The 21,816-nt window shown below is 39.5% G+C and overlaps 1 long non-coding RNA gene across 1 annotated transcript in view; it reads right to left on the bottom strand.

Annotated features, from left to right (window-relative positions):
* Positions 1-1,105: 1,105 nt before the first annotated feature.
* The window catches only part of LOC105481906 (uncharacterized), a 101,590-nt gene continuing 80,879 nt past the window's right edge, over positions 1,106-21,816 (bottom strand). Inside the window, exons 2-3 of the long non-coding RNA XR_011625370.1 lie at positions 16,914-16,980; positions 1,106-1,164 (exon numbers count right to left, since the gene is read on the bottom strand). This is a non-coding gene — a long non-coding RNA (uncharacterized lncRNA). The remainder of the gene's footprint in view (positions 1,165-16,913; positions 16,981-21,816) is intronic.

Below are 21,816 nucleotides of genomic sequence, written 5' to 3'. Positions count from 1 at the left end.
TATGTAACATCAGCAATGACTCCTCAGAGTCTCTTGAGTCCCATGGTGATATACTTGGTCAACAGATCCTGATGACAGCAGGCTGCTTGAAGTGAGTTTTGATGAGTCTGTGAGGCCTGTCATTGTAGCTCCCCTACCCTATCTATTATAGTTGGCTACCATTTGGTATTATGTGGGAAAGTCTACCGGCCACAGACTGCTGTATGATTGTACCAGGGCACTTCTCTGCTGCTCTAAAAATTCTCATGCACCTTTGTTCTGGAAAGGAAGTATAATCACCAATTATAATCACAAAATAAAATCACCAAAATGTTCCAAGTGAAATGCCAGTTTTACTATATGAAATATTTTAATTACCAATTTATCATCAAAGTTTTGAGAATTTTGTGAAAATTTCTTTATTTGATGTAATCTGACACTGCCACACAGGACTGGTGGTATACAGTTCCACCCATTCCACAGAGATAAAGAATATGAAACCCAAACTCAAAGCATTCACATTCAGTGATTGTCAATGATTCACTGTTACATAAAAGTGACTTTAAATTACATGGGATATATACCAAGTGCCCAAGAAATATGGTGCAGTGGAGGAGAGTCTCCATCATACTCCCACTGTTGCATTTCTATTATTGTAAAATATATTCTGCAGTCCCAATATCTGGGACATATTCCAGTGAAAGACTAGTGGCCACATTTAGCTGATATGCTTATAAACCCATGATATACCGGCTGGTAACTGCTGAATGATGAGCTAGCCTTTTGGGTAAAGAGTGGCAGCCACCTCTGTTTTGAGATTTGAGGTCTCCAGGAAATCCTTAGTATCAAAAACTGTCTTTCTGACTTAAAAACCTCAATCTCTGGGAACCCACCCTCTAGAACATTTTAGAGCGTTGGAAAATATTTTCCCCAAATGCACATATTTTATTATCCCATACTAAAAAGATAATTATTTATCAGAACTAAACTTTTAAGTTGAGACTTCAGACACCATGGCCTGAAACAGGAGAGACAGTTATAAAAGAGGGAACTAGTAAAGAAATGGCGAGTACTGAAAAGAACTTGCCTGTTTTCCAAGCTGAGTAGTTTCCTGGCCCACAAAGGTATTTTGGCAGACCAGCATGCTTCTTTGATCTCAAAGGTGGCAGAAAAGGAAAGTTGGCACTAGAAATGAGACAGAACCATGGGAAAACCTGGCAGTAATAGATACTCTTTCATAGGAAGTATCAACTGAGAAGACAGAAAACTGTAATAGAAAGGGAGACAAATAGATTACATTGCTGAACTTCAGAAGCTACATGTTAACTTTTTAAGTACATTAATTACATTATTCCTCTCAACAATGTAAGAGAGATGGCATTAGCCCTACTTCATTGGAGATTTAAAAAAAAAAAAAGAAAAAATGCTTAGAGATATTTTCCATTGTTATGCAGTTAGAAAATTAGGTAGTAGGCAATTAAACTGATTCTAATTCCAAGTTCTTTCAATATAATAACTTACCTTTAATGTAATAGTTTTCTTATTCTATTTAATATAGAAACAATAGGTTCAACTATTATAGCCCAGGGTGCCTATGATGGATAATATTGAGTGTCAACTTGATTGAATCGAAGGATGCAAAGTATTGTTCCTGGGTATGTCTGTGAGGGTGTTGCCAAAGGAGATAAACATTTGAGTCAGTGGAATAGGAGAGGCAGACCCACCTGCAATCTGGGTGGGCACCATCTAATCAGCTGCCAGTGCAGCTAGAAAAAAGCAGGCAGAGGAACTTGAAAGACTAGACTGGCTGAGTCTTCCAGCCTCCATCATTCTCCCATACTGCATGCTTTCTGCCCTCAAACATCAGACTCCAAGTTCTTCAGCCTTTGCACTCTTGGACTTACAGCAGTGGTTTGCCAGGGGCTCTCAGGCCTTTGGCCACAGACTGAAGCCTGCACTGTTGGCTTCCCTACTTTTGAGGTTTTGGGACTTGAACTGGCTTCCTTGCTTCTCAGTATGCAAATGACCTATTGTGGGACTTCACCTTGTGATTGTGTGAGTCAATACTCCTCAGTAAATTCCTATATATATATATATATATATATATACACACACACACACACACACACATACTAATAGGATATATATATATGAACTAATAGGATATATATATATATGAACTAATAGGAGATATATATAGAGAGAGAGAGAACCCTAATACTGATTTTGGTACCAGAAGTGAGGTATTAGTCCATTCTCATGCTGCTATAAAGAACTACCCAAGACTGAGTAAATTATGAAGGAAAGAGGTTTAATTGACTCACAGCTCCACGAGGCTGGGGAGGCCTCAGGAAACTTAAGACTGTGGCAGAAGGGGAATGTGATGGTTAATACTGAATGTCAACTTGATTGAAGAATGCAATGTATTGATCCTGTGTGTGTCTGTGAGGGTGTTCCCAAAGGAGATTAACATTTGAGTCAGTGGGCTGGGAAAGGCAGACCCACCCTTAATGTGGGTGGGCACCATCTAATCAGCTGCCAGTGCTGCCAAAATATAAAGCAGACAGAAAAAAAAAATGTGAAAAGGCTAGACTGGCTTAGCCTCCCAGCCTACATATTTCTCCCATGCTGGATGCTTTCTGCCCTCAAGCATCGGACTCCAAGTTCTTCGACTTTGGGACTCAAACTGGCTTCCTTGCTTCTCAGTTTGCAGATGGACTATTGTGGGAGCTTGTGATCGTGTGAGTTAATACTACTTAATAAACTCTCATATATACATATATATCCTATTAGTACTTTTCCTCTAGTGAACCCTGATTAATACAGCTTTTGGTATTGGGAGTGGTTCTAGAGGAACAGAATATTAAGGATGGAGTTCTTTCGTTGGTTTTGGGGTTTCTGGAGTTGGCTGCTTAATATGATTAGACAAAAATATGCTGAGGACTCTACTTCTAATAGTACAGAGAACACTGATAGTCCTTGGCATGAACTGTTTAGAGAGTTATGCAAAATAAATGAATTTGACACAACTGATTCACTTCTCATGAGAGGCAAGGGTATCAGTGACTACACACAATAACTTTGACTTACGTGGAGAACCAAGGAACATAATGAAGTTGGTTGATTGCTCCTAAATTCACTGGGACCAAAGTGATGAAAGAAAATGATTAACTCGGATTCTAACTCCCAGCTTCAGAGGCAGATACTGAGCTTCAAATCTGCTAAGATTGCCCTGAAGGAGAGTCTTATCTCCTGTAGAGAAAGAGCTGAAATTGTGGAAGAACAGACACAAGCTCTTATTATGCAAGTGGCTGACCTGCAACGAAAGGTGCATGCATAGCCTTGACCAGGTATCTACTGTTTTAAGTGAGGGTGTTGATTGGAAAAGAATGGGACCCTGAAACTTGGAATGGGGATGACGTAGGAGCACCCTGATAAAGCTGGGGACACTGAGCTTGTAAACTCTGATAAGCCCTTTTTTCCCAGAAGAAGCAGCTTCCCCATCCCCAGTAGTGGCAACATCCTCTCCCCAACCCATGCTGCCATCAGCCTTTCCACCTTTGTCTGAGAAGATAAACCCTGTGCTGCATGAGGCAACAGTGATGGCCTCCCCTGAGGCAGTTACCAGGCAAGATAATGTTTATTCTCCTAAGGAACCACCCCCAACACCCCTGTTTGCTTCTAGATCTATAACTAAAGTCCCAGCAGACCCCTAGAGGTGAAGTTCAGAGTGTGACCCATGAGGGTCACACTCTACAATTGAAAGGAACTGCTTGAGTTTTCTAATTTAGATAAGCAGAAATCTGGAGAACAGGCATGAGAATGGATATCAAGGATGTGGACTAATAGTGGAAGAAACATAGAGTTAGATCAGACTGAATTTACTGATTTGGGCCCACTAAGTAAGGACTCTGCTTTTAATGTTGCAGCTCAGAGAGTTAAAAAATGTTCTAATAGTTTATTTGCTTGCTTAGCTGAAATATGGATTAAAAGATGGCCCACTGTGAGCAAGCTGGAAATGCCTCATCTCCCTTGGTTTAATGTAGAGAGAGGAATCCAAAGGCTTAAGGAGGTTGGAAATGGTGGAGTGGATTATTCATTTTAGACCTATTCGTCCCAGCTGGGAGGGTCCAGAAGATACACCCTTGACCAATGCTTTGCAAAATAGGTTTGTGAAGGCAGCACCCGCATCTATGAAGAACTCTGTAATTGCTCTTCTCTACATGTCAGATCTAACGGTGGGAACTGCAGTCATTCACAAATAAATTTAAATACAATGGGAATGATTGGATCCCAAGGCTGGCAGGGACCACGTGGTGGCACTCAGCCATCAAAGATAAGGTGGGCACAGCTACCATAATGGACATCAGAGGCAAAGCTGCAATCAGAATAGTCTGACTCATGTAGAGCTCTGGCATTGGCTAATTAATCACGGTGTTCCTAGAAGTGAAATTGATAGGAAGCCTACTGCATTCCTACTGAATTTATATAAGGAGAAATCTTCCTGGTCAAATGGACAAAAGACTAATTAGAATCATAAAAACAGAGAATTATGGCCCCTCAATCAATTTCTAGACTTGAACCAGTTTATAGACCCAGAACCTCTTGAACAAAGGGGAGGCCGGGTCCCCTTAAAGAAGGACCTCATTACACTACCGACAACTTATGCCATTAATCTTTCTCCCATCCTTCCCCAAGCAGACCTCCAGCCTTTTACCCAGGTAATTGTGCATTGGGGAAACAGAAATGATCAGACATTTCGGGGACTACTGAACACTGGCTCTGAGCTGACATTGATTCCAGGGAACCCAAAATGTCATTGTGGTCCTCCAGTTAAAGTAGGGGCTTATGGAGGTCAGGTAATTAACGGAGTTTTAGCCCAGGTCTGGCTTACAGTGAGTCCAGTGGGTCCCCAGACTCATCGTGTGGTCATTTTTCCAGTGCCAGAATACATAATTGGCACAGACATACTTAGCTGTCCGGAGCTGCGTGGCCCGGCCATAGAGATTAATAACTGACGATTGACGCCTGAGCTCTATACATTTCCACTCTATACCTCCTCCCTAGATTTACCTTCTTCCCTGTACTGATATCTCATACAAAATGGCGCTCTTCCTGGTTCTTCATCACCCATTTTCCCGCGCCCGGGAAAATGATCAACTTACAGCGCAGGCGCCATCCCGCGCCCGGGAAAATTACCAACTGACGGCGCAGGCGCAACATGATGTCCGACCGAAGAAACGGAAACCTACCTGGCCACGCCCACCGCAGGGCCACCATCATCGCCCTGGCCCAACCTCCGCCCCTGCCAGTCTATATAAGGCATTACACTGCCACCAATAAACGAGACTTGATCAGGATACTGTCTTGTCTCCATTTCTCGTGTCTCTTGTTCCCCCAAGTTCCCACTCCCTCTTCTAGGGCCTACATTGACGACCCCACGGGTCAGGACACTTAGCAGCTGGCAGAACCCCCACATTAGCTCCCTCACTGGTAGGGTGAGGGCTACTATGGTAGGAAAAGCCAAATGGAAGCCATTAGAGCTGCCTCTACCTAGAAAAATAGTAAATTAAAAACAATATCGCACCCCTGGAGGGATTGCAGAGATTAGTGTCACCATCAAGGACTTGAAAGATTTCTACCACATCCCCATTCAACTCTCCCATTTTGCCTTTGCAGAAGACAGATGGATCTTGGAGAATGACAGTGGATTATTATAAGCTTAACGAAGTGGTGACTCCAATTGCAGCTGCAGTACCATATGTGGTTTCATTGCTTGAGCAAATTAACACATCTCTTGGTACCTAGTATGCAGCCATTGACTTGGAAAATGCTTTTTTCTCCATTCCTGTACATAAGGCCCACCAGAAGCAATTTGCCTTCAGCTGGCAAGGCCTGCAATATACCTTGACTGTCCTACCTTTGGGATGCATCAACTCTCCGGCTTTGTGTAATAATCTTATTTGGAGAGAACTTGATCGCTTTTCACTTCTGCAAGATATCACAGTGGTCCATTACATTGATGATATTATGCTGATTGAATCCAGTGAGCAAGAAGGAGCAAACACACTGGACTTATTGGTGAGACATTTGCATGCCAGAGGATGAGAAATAAATTCGATTAAAATTCAGGGACTTTCTACCTCATTAAAATTTCCAGGGGTTCAGAGGTGTGGGGCCTGTCAAAATATTCCTTCTAAGGTGAAGGATAAGTTGCTGCATTTGGCCCCTCCTACAGCCAAGAAAGAGGCACAATACCTAGTGGGCCTGTTTGGATTTTGGAGGCAACACATTCCTCATTTGGATGTGTTACTCCAGCCCATTTATCAACTGACCCTAAAGGATGCCAGTTTTGAGTAGGGTCCAGAACAGGAGAAGGCTCTGCAACAGGTCCAGGCTGCTTTGCAAGCTACTCTGCCATTTGGGCCGTATGACCCAGCAGATTCAATGGTGCTTGAGGTGTCAGTGGTAGATAGGGCTGCTGTTTGGAGCCTTTGGCAGGCCCCCATAGGTGAATCACAGTAAAGACCTCTAGGATTTTGGAGCAAGGCCCTGCCATCTTCTGCAAATAACTACTCTCCTTTTGAGAGACAACTCTTGGCCTGTTGCTGGGCTTTGCTGGAAACCGAATGTTTGACTATGGGCCATCAAGTCACCATGTGACCTGAACTGCCTCTCATGAACTGGGTGCTTTATGGCCCATCAAGCCATAAAGTGGGTCATGCACAGCAGCATTCCATCATCAAATGGAAGTGGTATACACATGATCAGACTTGAGTAGGTCCTGAAGGCACAAGTCAGTTACATAAGGAAGTGGCTCAAATGCCCATGGTCGCCACTCCAGCCACCCTGCCTTCTCTCTTCCAGCCTGCACTGACGGCCTCATGGGGAGTTCTTTACGATCAGTTGACAGAGGTAGAGAAGGCTAGGGACTGGTTCACAGATGGTTCTGCATGATATGAAGGCACCACCCAAAAGTGGACAGCTGCAGCACAACGGCCCCTTTCTAGGACATCCCTGAAGAACAGCCATGAAAGGAAATCTTCCCAGTGGGCAGAACTTTGAGCAATGCACCTGTGTGCACTTTGCATAGAAGGAAAAATGCCCAGATGTGTGATTATATACTGATTCATGGGCTGTAGCCAATGGTTTGGTTGGTTAGGGACTTGAAAGAAGCATGATTGGAAAATTGGTGGCAAAGAAATTTGGGGAATAAGTATGTGGATAAACTTCTCTGAGTGGTCAAAAACTGTGAAGATATTTGTATCCCATGTGAGTGCTCACCAATGGGTGACCACCTCAGCAGAGGAGGATTTTAATAATCAAGTGGATAGGATGACCCACTCTGTGGACACCACTCAGCCTCTTTTACCAGTCACCTCTGCATTCACCCAATGGGCCCATGAACAAAGTGGCCTTGGTGACAGGGATGAAGGTTTTGCTTGGGCTCATCAATATGGACTTTCACTCACCAAGGCTGACCTGGCTACAGCCATTGCTGAGTGCCCAATTTCCCATCAGCAGAGACCAACACTGAGGCCTCAATATGGCACCATTCCTCGGGGTGATCAGCCAGCTACCTGGTGGCTGGTTGATTATATTGGACCTCTTCATGGAAAGGGCAAAGGTTTGTTCTCACTGGAATACTTACTCTAGATATGAGTATGTCTATCCTGCATGCAATGACTCTGCCAAGACTACCACACATGGACTCATGGAATGCCTTATCACCGTCATGGTATTCCACACAGCATTGCCTCTGACCAAGGCACTCACTGTATAGCTAACGAAGTGCAGCAGTGGGTTCATGGTCATGGGATTCACTGGTCTCACCATGTTCCCCATCATCCCAAAGCATCTGGATTGACAGAACAGTGGAATGGCCTTTTGAAATCACAATTACAATGCCAACTAGGGGACAATACTTTGCAGGGCTGGGACAAAGTTCTCCAGAAGGCCGTGTATGCTCTGAATCAGCGTCCAATATATGGTACTGTTCTTCCCATAGCCAGGATTCATGGGTCCAGGAATCTAGGGGTGGAAGTGAAAGTGGCATTACTCACCATCACCCCTAGTGATCCACTAGCAAAATTTTTGCTTCCTGTTCCCACAACATTATGTTCTCCTGGCCTAAATGTATTAGTTCCAGAGGGAGGAATACTGCCACCAGGAGACACAACAATGATTCTATTAAACTGAAAGTTCAGATTGCCACCTGGACACTTTGGGCTCCTCCTACCCTTAAGTTAGCAGGCTAAGAATGGAGTTACAGTGTTGGCTGGGGTGACTGACCCAAACTATCAAGATAAAATCAGTCTACTATTCCACAATGGAGGAAGGAAGAGTATGTGTGGAACACAGGAGATCCATTAGGGTGTCTCTTAGTATTATCATGCCCTGTGATTAAGGTCAATGGGAAACTACAACAGCCTAATCCAGGCAGGACTACAAATGGTCCAGACCCTTTAGGAATGAAGGTTCGGGTCACTGCACCAGGAAAAAAAAATCACGACCTGCTGTGGTGCTTGCTGAAGGAAAAGGGAATACAGAACAAGTAGTAGGAGAAGGTAGTCATCAATACCAGCTATGACCACGTGATCAGTTGCAGAAATGAGGACTGTAATTGTCATGAGTATTTCCTACTTCTTTTCTTACAAACATCTTTGTGCAAGTAAACACTTGTACTAAGAAAATATCTTCATTTCATTTCCTTTTTTAATCATGTGACATAATATTTATTGACTTCATATCAGCATTTAAGTATTGTTAACTCTATGTAATAGCATTTGGGTTGGGGACTGGTGCATTTCCAGTTATATGAAGGATAGTTGTATCATGTTAGGCATAATCATGACCTTATTATTGTCTTTATTTGAAGATTATGTACACTCTCAGGAGATGTGTATGGGTTCAAGTTGACAAGGGGTTGATTCATGATGGTTAATACTGAATATCAACTTGATTGGACTGAAGGATGCAATCTATTGATCCTGGGTGTGTCTGTGAGAGTGCTGCCAAAAGAGATTAACATTTGAGTCAGTGGACTGGGGAAGGCAGACCCACCCTTAATCTGGGTGGGCACCATCTAATCAGCTGACAGTGCAGCCAGAATATAAAGCAGGCAGAAAAATGTGAAAAAGCTAGACTGGCTTAGCCTCCCAGTCTACAGCTTTCTCCCATGCTGGATGCTTCCTGCCCTTGAGCATCAGACTCCAAGTTCTTCGGCTTTGGGACTTGGACTGGCTTCTTTGCTCTTCAGCTTGCAGGCAGCCTATTGTGGGACCTTGTGATTGTGTGCATTAATACTACTTAATAAACTCCATTTATATATATATGTATGCTTATATATATGTGTATGTATTATATATATGTATGCTTATATATATATGTGTGTATGTATATATATGTATATATGTACACATATATACATATATACACACACACATATAGTAAATACTACTTAATAAACTCCATATATGTATGTTTATATATATATGTGTGTATATATACACATATATAGTAGAGTTAATACTACTTAATAAACTCTATATATGTATGTTTATATATGTGTGTATTTATATGTTTATATATGTGTGTGTATATATATATGCAACATATATATACACACACACATATATTGTGGGATCTTGTGATTGTGAGTTAATACTACTTAAACTCCATATATATGTATGTTTATATATATGTATGTGTATATATGTATATACACACATATGTATATGTACATATATACACACATATACACACATACATATTTATATACACACACGTTTATATACGTGTGTGCATATGTGTGTATATATGTATATATGCATAGATATACATGTGTGTATATATGCATGCATATACATATGCATGCATGTATGTACATGTGTGTACATGTGTGTATATGTACATCTATACATATATGTGTATCTACACATATATACGTGTATATGTGTATAGATGTGTGTGCATACATGTACATATGTGTATGTATATATACATATGTGTATACACACACATATATATCCTATGGTTTCTGTCCCTCTAGAGAACCCTAATACAGGGAAGCAAACACATTCTTCTTCTCATGGTGGCAGACAGGAGAAGTGCTGAGCAAAAGGGGAAAATCCCCTTATAAAACTGTCATATCTCATGAGAACTCACTAACTATCACAAGAACAGCAGCATGTGGATAATCACCCCCATGATTCAATTACCTCCTGCCAGGTCCCTCCCATGACACATGGGGATTATGAGAACTACAATTCAAGATGAGATTTGGGTGGGGACACAGCCAAACCATATTATTCCACTCTCGGCCCCTCTCAAATCTCATGTCCTCACATTTCAAACACAATCATGCCTTTCCAACAGTCCCCCAAAGTCTTAATTCATTCCAGCATTAACCCAAAAGTCCAAATCCAAAGTCTCATCTGAGACAAGGTAAGTCTCTCCCACGTATGAACCTGTAAAATCAAAAGCAAGTTAGTTACTTCCTAGATACAATGGAGGTACAGGCATTGGGTAAATACACCTGTTCCAAATGGGAGAAATTGGCCAGAACAAAGGGGCTACAGGCCTATGCAAGTCCAAAATCCAGCAGGACAGTCAAATCTTAAAGCTCTAAAATGATCTCCGGGTCATGCTGAGATCCGGGTCATGCTGGTCACATCCAGGTCATGCTGAGGCAAGAAGTGGGTTCCCATGGCCTTGGTCAGCTGTGTCCCTGTAGCTTTGCAGGGTACATCCCCCTTCCCACCTGCTTTCATGGGCTGGCATTGAGTGTCTGCAACTTTTCCAGATGCACAGTGCAAGCTATCAATGATCTACCATTCTGGGGTCTGGAGGACAGTGGCCCTCTTCTCATAGTTCCACTAGGCAGTGCCCCAGTGGGGACTCTGTTGGGGCTCCAACCCCACATTTCCCCTCTGCACTGCCCTAGCAGAGGTTCTCGATTAGGGCCACACCCTTGCGGCAAAATTGTGCCTGGACATCCAAGATTTTCCATACATCCTCTGAAATCTAGACAGAGACTCCCAAACCTCAGTTCTTGACTTCTGTGCACCTGCAGGGTCAACACCACATAGAAGCTGCCAGGGCTTGGGGCTTGCACCCTCTTAAGCCATGGCCTGAGCTCTATCTTGGCTATTTTTAGCCATGGCTAGAGCCGCTGGGACACAAGGTACCAAGTCCCTAGATTACACACATGGGCCTGGCCCATGAAATGATTTTTATTCTCCTAGGCCTCCAGGCCAGTGATGGGAGGAGCTGCCCACAAAGGTCTCTGACATGCCCTAGAGACATTTTCCCCATTGTCTTGGAGATGAATATTTGGCTCCTCATTACTTATGCAAATTTCTACAGTAGGCTTGAATTTCCCCTCAGAAAATGGGTTTTTCTTTTCGTTTTGTTTTGTTTTTTTTTGTTGAGACAGAGTCTCGCTTTGTCACCCAGACTGGAGTGCAGTGGCCAGATCTCAGCTCGCTGCAAGCTCCGCCTCCCGGGTTCACACCATTCTCCTGCCTCAGCCTCCCGAGTAGCTGGGACTACAGGCGCCCGCCACCTCGCCCGGCTAGGTTTTTGTATTTTTTAGTAGAGACGGGGTTTCACCATGTTAGCCAGGATGGTCTTGATCTCGTGACCTCGTGATCCGCCCGTCTCAGCCTCCCAAAGTGCTGGGATTACAGGCTTGAGCCACCGTGCCCTGCCTCAGGGGTTTTTCTTTTCTATCGTACTGTTAGGTTGCAAATTTTCCAAACTTTTATGCTTAGTTTCCCTTTTAAATATAAGTTCTAATTCCAAACTATGTTTTTGTGAATACGTGAAATTGAATGTTTTTAATAGCACCCAACTCACATCTTGAATGATTTGCTGCTTAGAAATTTCTTCTGTCAGATATCTTAAATTATGTCTCTTCAGTAATCTGTAGGGCAGCGGCAAAACGTTGCCAGTCTCTTTACTAAAATACAGCAAAAATCACCTTTATTTCAGTTCCCAACAAGTTCCTTATCTCCATCTGAGACCACCTCACCCTGGACTTCATCATCCATATCATTATCAGCATTTTGGTCAAAGCCATTCAATAAGTCTCTAGGAAGTTCCAAACTTCCCCACATCTTCCTATTGTCTTCAGAGCTTTCCAAACTGTTCCAGCCTCTGCCTGTTACCCAGTTCCAAAGTCACTTCCACAGTTTGGGGTATCTTTACAGTAGTGCCCCACTCCCAGTACCAATTTACTGTATTAGCCCATTCATTCTGATGCTGCTCCAAGAACTGCCTGAGACTAGGTAAGTTATAAAGGAAAGAGGTTTAATTGACTCATAGTCCTGCAGGGCTGGGAAGGCCTCAGGAAGCAAACATGTCCTTCTTCACATAGTGGCAGGAAGGGGAAGTGCTGAGCAAAGGGGGAAAAGCCCCTTATACATCCATGATCTCCTGAGACCTCACTCACTAACATGAGAACAGCAGCATGGGAGTAACCAACCCCATAATACAATTACCTCTCACTGGTTCCTTCCACGACACCTGGGGTTTATGGAAACTACAATTCAAGATGAGATTTTGGTGGGGACACAGCCAAACTGTATTAGTGTCCAAAGCCACAAAAGCTAGACAGTATTTGGAGCAAATGCTAAATTGTCTTTCTAGCAATTACAGGGAAATGAGTAATATGGTTATTTTAGGGATATATAAAGAAAAGATTAAAGTAGGGATCATTTAATACCTTTAATGAACACTTTTCATGAAATAAGAAAAGGTAATTGCCAAATCTACTAATGTCTCAAACAAATAGAAAAAAAGTTATAAGCAATTATCAGGTAACTGAGGAGTCAAAGTACCCTAGGCCAATAGGAAGAAGTACAAAAACATAACTGAACAAAGAGAAATATATATTCACTACAGAAGCCAGTAATCTCTGTTTAAAACATTTCTCATTTTCTAACATTTCAATCATATTACTTTCACACTTAAAAACAATTTTGACATTTTATAATAAGAAAAAAAAGACAGTAATCGAAAGAAAGTGGAAAACTAGAGCAGAAAGAAGTTACTACTCTAGAAATCTCCTAGATTTAATGGAACAATCACAAAACCACTTTGAGTATGGTAATAATTTAAATATGATAATAATAGAAAGAATATTACCGTTGTAGTTTTATAAGAGATATATAGACATTACTCCTAACAGCTGAAACAATTTACCCAAAAGACATTTTGCTTTCTGTAACACACAATCTCAAAAAGAAGTAAATATATTTATGTCTTGGAAGAATAGATTTTTTGAATAATGTAATTATTCTGCAACTATAATATAAGCCTGTACTACTAAATAAGAAATGTAATAGTGGGAGTTACATTTACCATTTTCTTCATAGGTAGAAGAATAGAAAAAATAACACAAAAATGGGAATAAGCCAGAACTAGAGGTGGGGTAAACACCACCAAATGATTACAGACTTTGAGACTGAGAAGAGGCTTTAGACATCACCAGTGCCATTACTTTTGGGTGAAGCAGTTAAATACCACTTGGCTTTTATCATTTCCTTTCTTAAAAGAAATAAAACATCTACCTCTTTTTTGAAGACAAAACTTTTGAAAACAATACCTCTAGCTCCAGCTTGGAGCAATTGCTTTTCAAGCCTACCAGACAAGTGATTCCCTAAGATTTCTTTCCACTGACCTCCTGGATTACGTTCACTATTTCTTAGATTTCATAATTTTCTCTTTCTTGTACTTTGTTTTTCTTTAGCTAAAACTCATTCTTGCATAACTTTTAAATAAAATGTGCATAAAAAGTAAACTTGCTAAGCCCATATATCCCTAGAAATATCTCTAAACTGCCTCACATTTGATAGTATTAAAGCTTCCGATGATCATTGCCTCTCAGAACCCTGCGGGACCACTCTGTTGTCATGCAGCCAGTGTACTTGAGGGACAGAGTGATGCCATTCTGATTCCTGTTCCTTTGTAGGTAACCTATTCTTTAGAATCTTCTTGTTTTCTTTGGTATCTTAGAATTTCACAGAGATACAACTAGTCGGGTCTCAATCGGCCCCACCTTTTTAATATGAATGTTTGTGTCATCTTTAAGGTGCAGCAAAACTTTTTTTTTTACTTAGTTTTTTCTGTTCTTTTTCACTGAAAATTCTATTAGACAGATATAATGAATCACTCACATTGATCATCAATGCCTCACTACTTTTTATCTCATATTTTACTACTTTTTGGCTTTTAGCTCATATTTTGGGATGTTTATTTCCTTGACTGGTTTTTCTCCAACCCTACTTTTGGATAATTATTTTTATTTCAGAAAGCATTTTTTTCATTTCAATACTCTTTGTTTTTCTGATTATTCCTTTTTAATAGCAGCATCTGAGCTATGATTCAAATCCTTCTGTGAACTGAATTACAACTTTCTACATTATCTTGCTTCCTGAAGTATCCTGACAGTTACATTTGTTTGATCCCTGGTTTTGTTGTTGGCTTGCTGGACACATTGGAAAGATTCTTAATGGCTTTTCATTAATATTTGTCAGTGATGACTAAATTAATTGCTATCAGTGGCTGAAAGGAAATTTCTCTGCCATTATATGATATAGGTCAAGTATTTCCCCTGCATGGAAGAGCTGACTGCAACTTCTGTGATTGTGTCAGGATATGTCCTCTGGCAAGTTCATTTTAGGATGAATAATGAAGATTAAGCATGCCAACCAGATACCACTCTCCATGCTAACATAAAGATAGCTCTATTCCACAGCACAAACCAGGAACCCTAGGCCCAGATAGACAGGTTAATTTTTGTGGTAGAAAGCATATCTGTGTAGTGGTTCCCAGACAGAGATGTGGGAGCAGGAGTCATGTGGTCCAGCAGGTGGTACTCTGTGAGAGAAGGAGGAAGGGAAGTAGGGGTACAGGCAGTAAATTAAAAATCTGTTAAATATACCACTATTTTCACCACATATAAATAAAAGTTAAGAAAAGATACATTCTTGATAAATGTTTATTAAAAGCCATACAGTAAATACTTTCAAAAATAACCAAAATTTAAGTAAATAACTAATTTCCACAGAGGAAAGGCACAGACGGTAAGAATAACTATGAAAAGAAGTAGTTAATTATGTTGCTTGGAAAGTAATAAGGGTTGCCTTATTAGAAATCATATGGTAGTTCTAAAGAAACTTTAATACATCCTCCCACTTATCTTCTTGATATGCTTTTCACAATAAAAAATTATATATCATAATTTTTCCATCATAGAGGCCCTCTAGTTCTACCCCCTATTTGTTACATATTTGAACAAGTGGTTAATCAACATTTTGTTCTGGGAAATGTATTATTTTCCAAGGCAGTCCATTCCACTTTTTGACAATTTTATTTATTAAACTTTTATCTCTTATATTGAATCAATGTATGCTCCCCATTTTTAAAATCCCACCCATTAGTTCTATCCCTGGTTTCTGGAATTACATTAGTAAGTTTCACTGTTTTCCATGTGATAACACACTGAATATTTGTTGGCAGCTAACATGGTACCCTGCCTCTCCAAGCTGTATAGTCTCACTTATCCTGTGTATAAAGAAACGCTGAAGAAATTGATTACGTGCAGATTCTCATCTCTGAGACTGCTTATGCAATGGAAGAAAATTGGTATCAAGTGAAGAGGAAAAAAATGATATTAGTAAATAATAGAGATCCAATGTACATTTTATAAAGTAGCTTTTAAACATCAAGTGCTGAAAACCAAAATTATTAAGTCTTCATTTATAAGAGGATATTTTTAGTGACTAAAACATGCAATGTGAAAAGATCCTTATTTGTACAAGAAACAGTTATTGAATTATTTTTAAAGTGAATTATCAAAGGTTCTATTTTGTTCTGTATTTTCTAAAAATATTAGTAGGAGTCATTTAGTGCCAAATATTTTTAAAAGAAAAGGGCAAATAATTTATTTAAAGTTTTTTCTGAATTGAGATCAACTTCTTAGTGGATAGAGAATAGCTAAACTATTATTAAACTCTATATTTTTAAGTATCTGTTCCCATTCAGAATGGGTATTGTTTGAATCCAAAATGAACTTCTCTTGTTCGAAGAAAAATGTTAATATAACCACTACTGTAAACTTTACTCACAAAAAGCCATGGTGTTTAGTTACATACACCATCCCAACAACAAATCCAAGAAATTGAATTTACTTATATCTTTTCAATTACATTTTCTAATAGCACATTTTATACAAGGAAAAAAATAGTAAAGAGAATGATCATTAAAAATACTTCAAAATGTACATGAGGGCCCTTATTCATTCTCTGTCTCTGGCTTTTGGTCCTGAGCAAAGCAGGGCAACCTGATTGTCAGGTGTCTATGGTTCAAGAAGGTCTATACCCTTCACCCTTTAAGCATACAATGTAGGGATTGCAGGATTAAAGATCATCCTCTGACTCATGTACTCCTTCCCTTTATCTTTCTCTTGGTGAGTTACTGAGGTTTATAGTACCTGTATTTAATTTTCTCTGGAATATGAAATAAGAATATTATAAAAGAAGTAGAACAGGAATCAATTTGAATGCTACCATGGAGAAAATTGAAAACTATTTAAAGTGTCAAGGAGCAGAGCCAAATCTAAGTATCTACGATCCTTGACATTAACAAAGCAATCAGAGATCTATGGCTCTCTCTCTTTTAACATAAAATTCTCTTTCTTAATACTCAACTAGACACTGATAAACAGAAGCACTTAGTAAAAAACAAATTAAATTATCTTATTCTCTGATAATGAATGGGTATTAGTGTCTGTCCAATTTGAAGTCACCCAACTTCCCAGTTTCACAGTTTTTCAAGACTAAAGGCAGTTATATTAATCCATTTTGTATTGCTATAACAGAATGCCACAAATTCGATCATTTATAATGTACAGAAATTTTTTGGCTTACAGTTTTGAACGCTGGGAAGTCCAAGAGCACGACACTGGCATCTGAAGTGCCTTCATGTTGCATCATCCTATGGCAGAAAGCAGAAGGTCAAGAGAGTGCAAGAACAAGAGAGCAAGAGGGTGTTACTGAAGCACCAGGAGTTTGGTCTAGTTCCTGCCGCTCACCTCACAGAAAGCCAATCACCAAGACAACAAGTATTGCCAAGGAAGAAGGCTTTAATAGGGTGCTGCAGGCAAGGAGATGGGAGTTCAGTCTCAAGTCCATCTCCCTGACTGACTAAAACTAGTAGTTTATATAGCAGGGAAAAAATTTCATAATGTGTAAGAAGACAGGAACTAGGGAGGGGTGAGAAGACATCTAGTACCATGATCTGATGAGTTTCAGATCTTTGGTACTTTTTTGAGAGGCATGAAAGTTCTTCCCTGAGAAAGGAACTCTAAAACAAATACAAGTTTCAATATTTGACAGCAGAATGGTCAATGTCTATGTTTATCCAAAAGAACAGTCTATGGGAATACTGGGCCTGTTTCAACGGGACTGAACTATCTTTTTTTTTTTTCTTTTTTGAGATAGAGTCTCACTCTTTTGCTCTGGTTGGAGTGCTGTGGTGTAATCTTGGCTCACTGCAACCTCCGCCTCCTGGGTTCAAGCGATCCTCCCACCTCAGCCTCCCAGGTAGCTGGGACTATATGTGTACGCCACCATGCCCAGCAAATTTTTGTATTTTTAGTAGAAACAGGGTTTTGCCGTATTAGCCAGGCTGGCCTGGAACCCCTGGCCTCAAGTGATCCTCCTGCCTCAGCCTCCCAAAATGCTAGGATTACAGGTGTGAGCCACCATGCCTGGCCTGAACTAACTTTTATAACAAATCTACTAACAATAACTAAACTGATCCACTCTTGTAATAACAATATTAATTCATTCATGAGAGCAGAGTCCTCATCTAATAACCTCTTATTAGGACCCACCTCCCAACACTGCTGCATTGGAGATTAGTTTCCAACACATGAACTTGTGGGTGACACATTCAAACCATAGCAGTAGTGTTACAATATACTTTCCTCAGAAAGCATGCCTGATTCTTCCAATTAATAGATGTGAAGAGACTAAATCAGCATATTTATTGCAGAATGAAACTTGACATGTCTCCAACACATTTTATAAAATATAGAGTTTGATTTTTATCCATTTAAGTAATAATTTTTTGAAAATTTTTAGTATTTATACTATTCCAAGCCTGTTCCCCAGTTGATAGCTTAAGAGATGCAAATGCTTAATTTGGACATTAATATTCTATGATACAATGCTTTAAAAGGCAAAATATTGTGGTCAGGAATGAAGAAAGATTTACATCATTGAACCTCAAAGGGTATTCTCAATTTATTCTCTCCATTTCTCATCTTCTGCTTGTGCTGTTCACTCATAATTCCCAAATCAATGAAATTCTAATATAATCAATTCCCATTTATAATTCTGTGATTGTTCTGTAAGAAATCCTCTTATTATTTTTTTAAAGTAAGTCTTCTTAAGAGTATAACTGAAGAAAACAGAGACTATTTCAGCAATGGTACTTAAAAGACACACTGCTTCATAAAGCCTTGGAAAAAAGCAATTTTTAATCTCATAACATTAAATTTTGTTAGGGAGACCCCACACTTCTTCTCTTAGATTTCTTCCTGTATTTTTCTTTATGATGTGACATTGATTTATTTATTCAAGTTCACTTTATTTCTTCAAGCCCTGAAGACAGTGGTTATCACAATACCCTCTTTGCTCTGCCTATTGAACATTGTAGAGAAAGGAGAAAACAAATTTATATTATCTCATTTGATCTCAACATCAGAACTCTGACGGAAGAAGGGAAAGAAGGAGAGCATTATGATCACATCCTTTTCACATGAAGAGGAAAGCTCAGAGATCAAGAGACTTGCCCAGAGCTGGAAAGTTTCTGTGAGAGCCAAGACTAGAGTCAGTATTTTCTGAGCTCTAGTTCTTACTCTTTCCCCATCACTGTGGATCTTGTCTATAAATCTCCAGATATTTAGTGTCCATTATTATATTTCTTATCCTTCTTCTCACCACAAAGGAAGGGAAAAATATTGTTTGAATCAATATATGAGGAAATTGATATATTTCCTCAAATTTGAGGGCACACACTTTCTTTTTCTTCTTGTTTTTATTATTATATTTTAAGTTCTGGGATACATGTGCAGAACGTGCAGGTTTGTTACATACGTATACACATGCCATGGTGGTTTGCTTCACCCATCAACCCATCATCTACATTAGGTATTTATAATGCTATCCCTCCCCTAACCCCCAACCCCGTGACAGGCCCAAGTGTCTGATGTTCCCCTCCCTGTGTCCATGTGTTCTCATTGTTCAACTCCCACTCATGAGTGAGAACATGCGGCATTTGGTTTTCTGATCTTGTGACAGTTTGCTGAGAATGATGGTTTCCAGCTTCATCAATGTCCCTGAAAAGGACATGAACTCATCCTTTTTTATGGCCGCATAGTATTCCATGGTGTATATGTGTCACATTTTCTTTATCCAGTCTATCACTGATGGGCATTTCAGTTGGTTACAAGTCTTTGCTATTGTAAATAGTGCTGCAATAAATATACATTTGCATGTGTCTTTATAGTAGAATGATTTATAATCCTTTGGGCATATACCTAGTAATGGGATTGCTGGGTCATATGGTATTTCTGGTTCTAGATCCTTGAGGAATCACCACGATATCTTCCACAATGGTTGAAATAATTTATACTCCCACCAACAGTATAAAAAGTGTTCCTATTTCTCCACATCCTCTCCAGTATCTGTTATTTCCTGACTTTTTAATAATCGCCATTCCAACTGGCATGAGATGGTATCTCATTGTGGTTTTGATTTGCATTTCTCTAATGGCCAGTGATGATGAGCTTTTCTTCATGTTTGGGGGCCGCATAAATGTCTTCTTTTGAAGTGTGTCTTCTTTTGAGAAGTGTCTGTTCATATCCTTTGTCCACTTTTTGATAGGGTTGTTTGTTTTTTCTTGTAAATTCGTTTAAGCTCCTTGTAGATTCTGGATATTAGCTCTTTGTCAGACAGATAGATTGCAAAAATTTTCTCCCATTCTCTATGTTGCCTGTTCCCTCTGATGACAGTTTCTTTTGCTGTACAGAAGCTCTTTAGTTTAATTAGATTAAACTAAAAATGACCCACTTATCAATTTTGGCTTCTGTTGCTATCAATTTGGTGTTTTAGTCATTAAGTTTTTGCCCATGTCTATGTACACTTTCTGTAAGTATCTAAAATTAGTTATGTTAGAATAATTTGCATATGCAAGAGTGCTGCATTGGAGATTAGTTTCCAACACATGAACTTGTGGGTGACACATTCAAACCATAGCAGTAGTGTTACAATATACTTTCCTCAGAAAGCATGCCTCAATCTACTTTCACTGTTATTACTTAAATTTGTGCAAAATTATTTTTATTTTCTGTTCAGATACCATTTAAAACATTTGGGTTAATAGTATTTGAGTAGTTATGTCGTGTTCTTCATTCCAAACTGGCCATTCCTAACACACCACCACCCAGTTTTATTTATCTTATCACTTATCTCATGATTGTGAACTTGCATCATGAGCTAAACCTGGATATAATGTTGTCTTTCATGTTTCACACAAAGTAGCTATTACATTTGTGAATCATCCTTTATTTATGCAACATTATTCAATAATATTAAAGAGATACATGGTTTATGTGCATATAGGTCTTAATGTGGGTGTATATCAAGCATTTGAAGTACACCCAAAATTTACTTTCTTTTATTAATGATAAGCATGAACAAGCTAGAGCCATGAAATCCTCGAGAAATGTAATCTGCAGCACTGAACAGGCACATTTACATGCTGGCACTACCAATCAGCAGAGTCTCAAACCCGTAATATCAAGTATTTCTTCTTTTTGTTGTAATTCGCAGCTTAATCATCCAGAGAAATGTTACTTGCACATTATTATTCAGCACAATCTCATCAACTTTATCCTTGAGCAGTGACCCTCGATAAGAAATTAAGCCATTTAGAAATAGCATTTGTAATTATTCTATTTTCATAAGATTAACATGTCAAATATCACAAGAATACATGTAACAGTCTTTTGAAGCTTAAAACCCCCTGTTCACATTTCACTTAAAACCATAAAAAGCATTATCACGATGTAATCAGTAGAATATAAATTGCTAGGTGGCCCCTGTGTTTTGTGTTCATTCCTTTATTCATTCATTCAACAAATATTTATTAATATGTCAGTTTTCCAGGCATTACAGTGACAGGGCTAAAAAAAAAACACAGAAATAAGGTTAATTTCTGATTCTGAAGGCACTGACAATCTAGAGGGTAAGATAGACTTATTTTTTAAAAAATAAATAAAGTTACTCTGATAGGCTATAAGAGACATGAATAGCATTAGAAGTCTTAAAGCATAGCATGAGGAACACCACAAGGACACACAGAAAACAAGGAAGACTTCAATAGGATATAACATGCCCCACACAGAGGCATAAAAAATTATGGCATGTTCTAAGAATTATGAGCAATTCAGGTAAAACATGTGAAACACTATCTAACATTTCATCCTTTCTTATAAAGTAATGGCAAAGGTGAGACTTTGTTCAAGAGGTTGGCAGAAAAGATGTTAGAAAAGCGGATCTGGCACAGATCATGTAGGGCTAGGGCCTTGTAGCTCCACTAAGGAGTCTGGAAGAGATTTGGGCTTTATCCAGGTGATGAGAAGACACTAAAGTGTCTAAGCAGTGAAGGCACATGATAAGTCACATATTTAGAAAGATGAGCATTGTGACCTGTGTGGAAAATGGACTGTATGAAAAGATACTGGAGCTAGGGAAACTATTG

This window comes from Macaca nemestrina, chromosome 7, assembly GCF_043159975.1.
Source record: "Macaca nemestrina isolate mMacNem1 chromosome 7, mMacNem.hap1, whole genome shotgun sequence".
In the NCBI taxonomy this organism is placed as follows: domain Eukaryota; kingdom Metazoa; phylum Chordata; class Mammalia; order Primates; family Cercopithecidae; genus Macaca; species Macaca nemestrina.
This window is presented reverse-complemented; position numbering and strand designations above follow the sequence as displayed.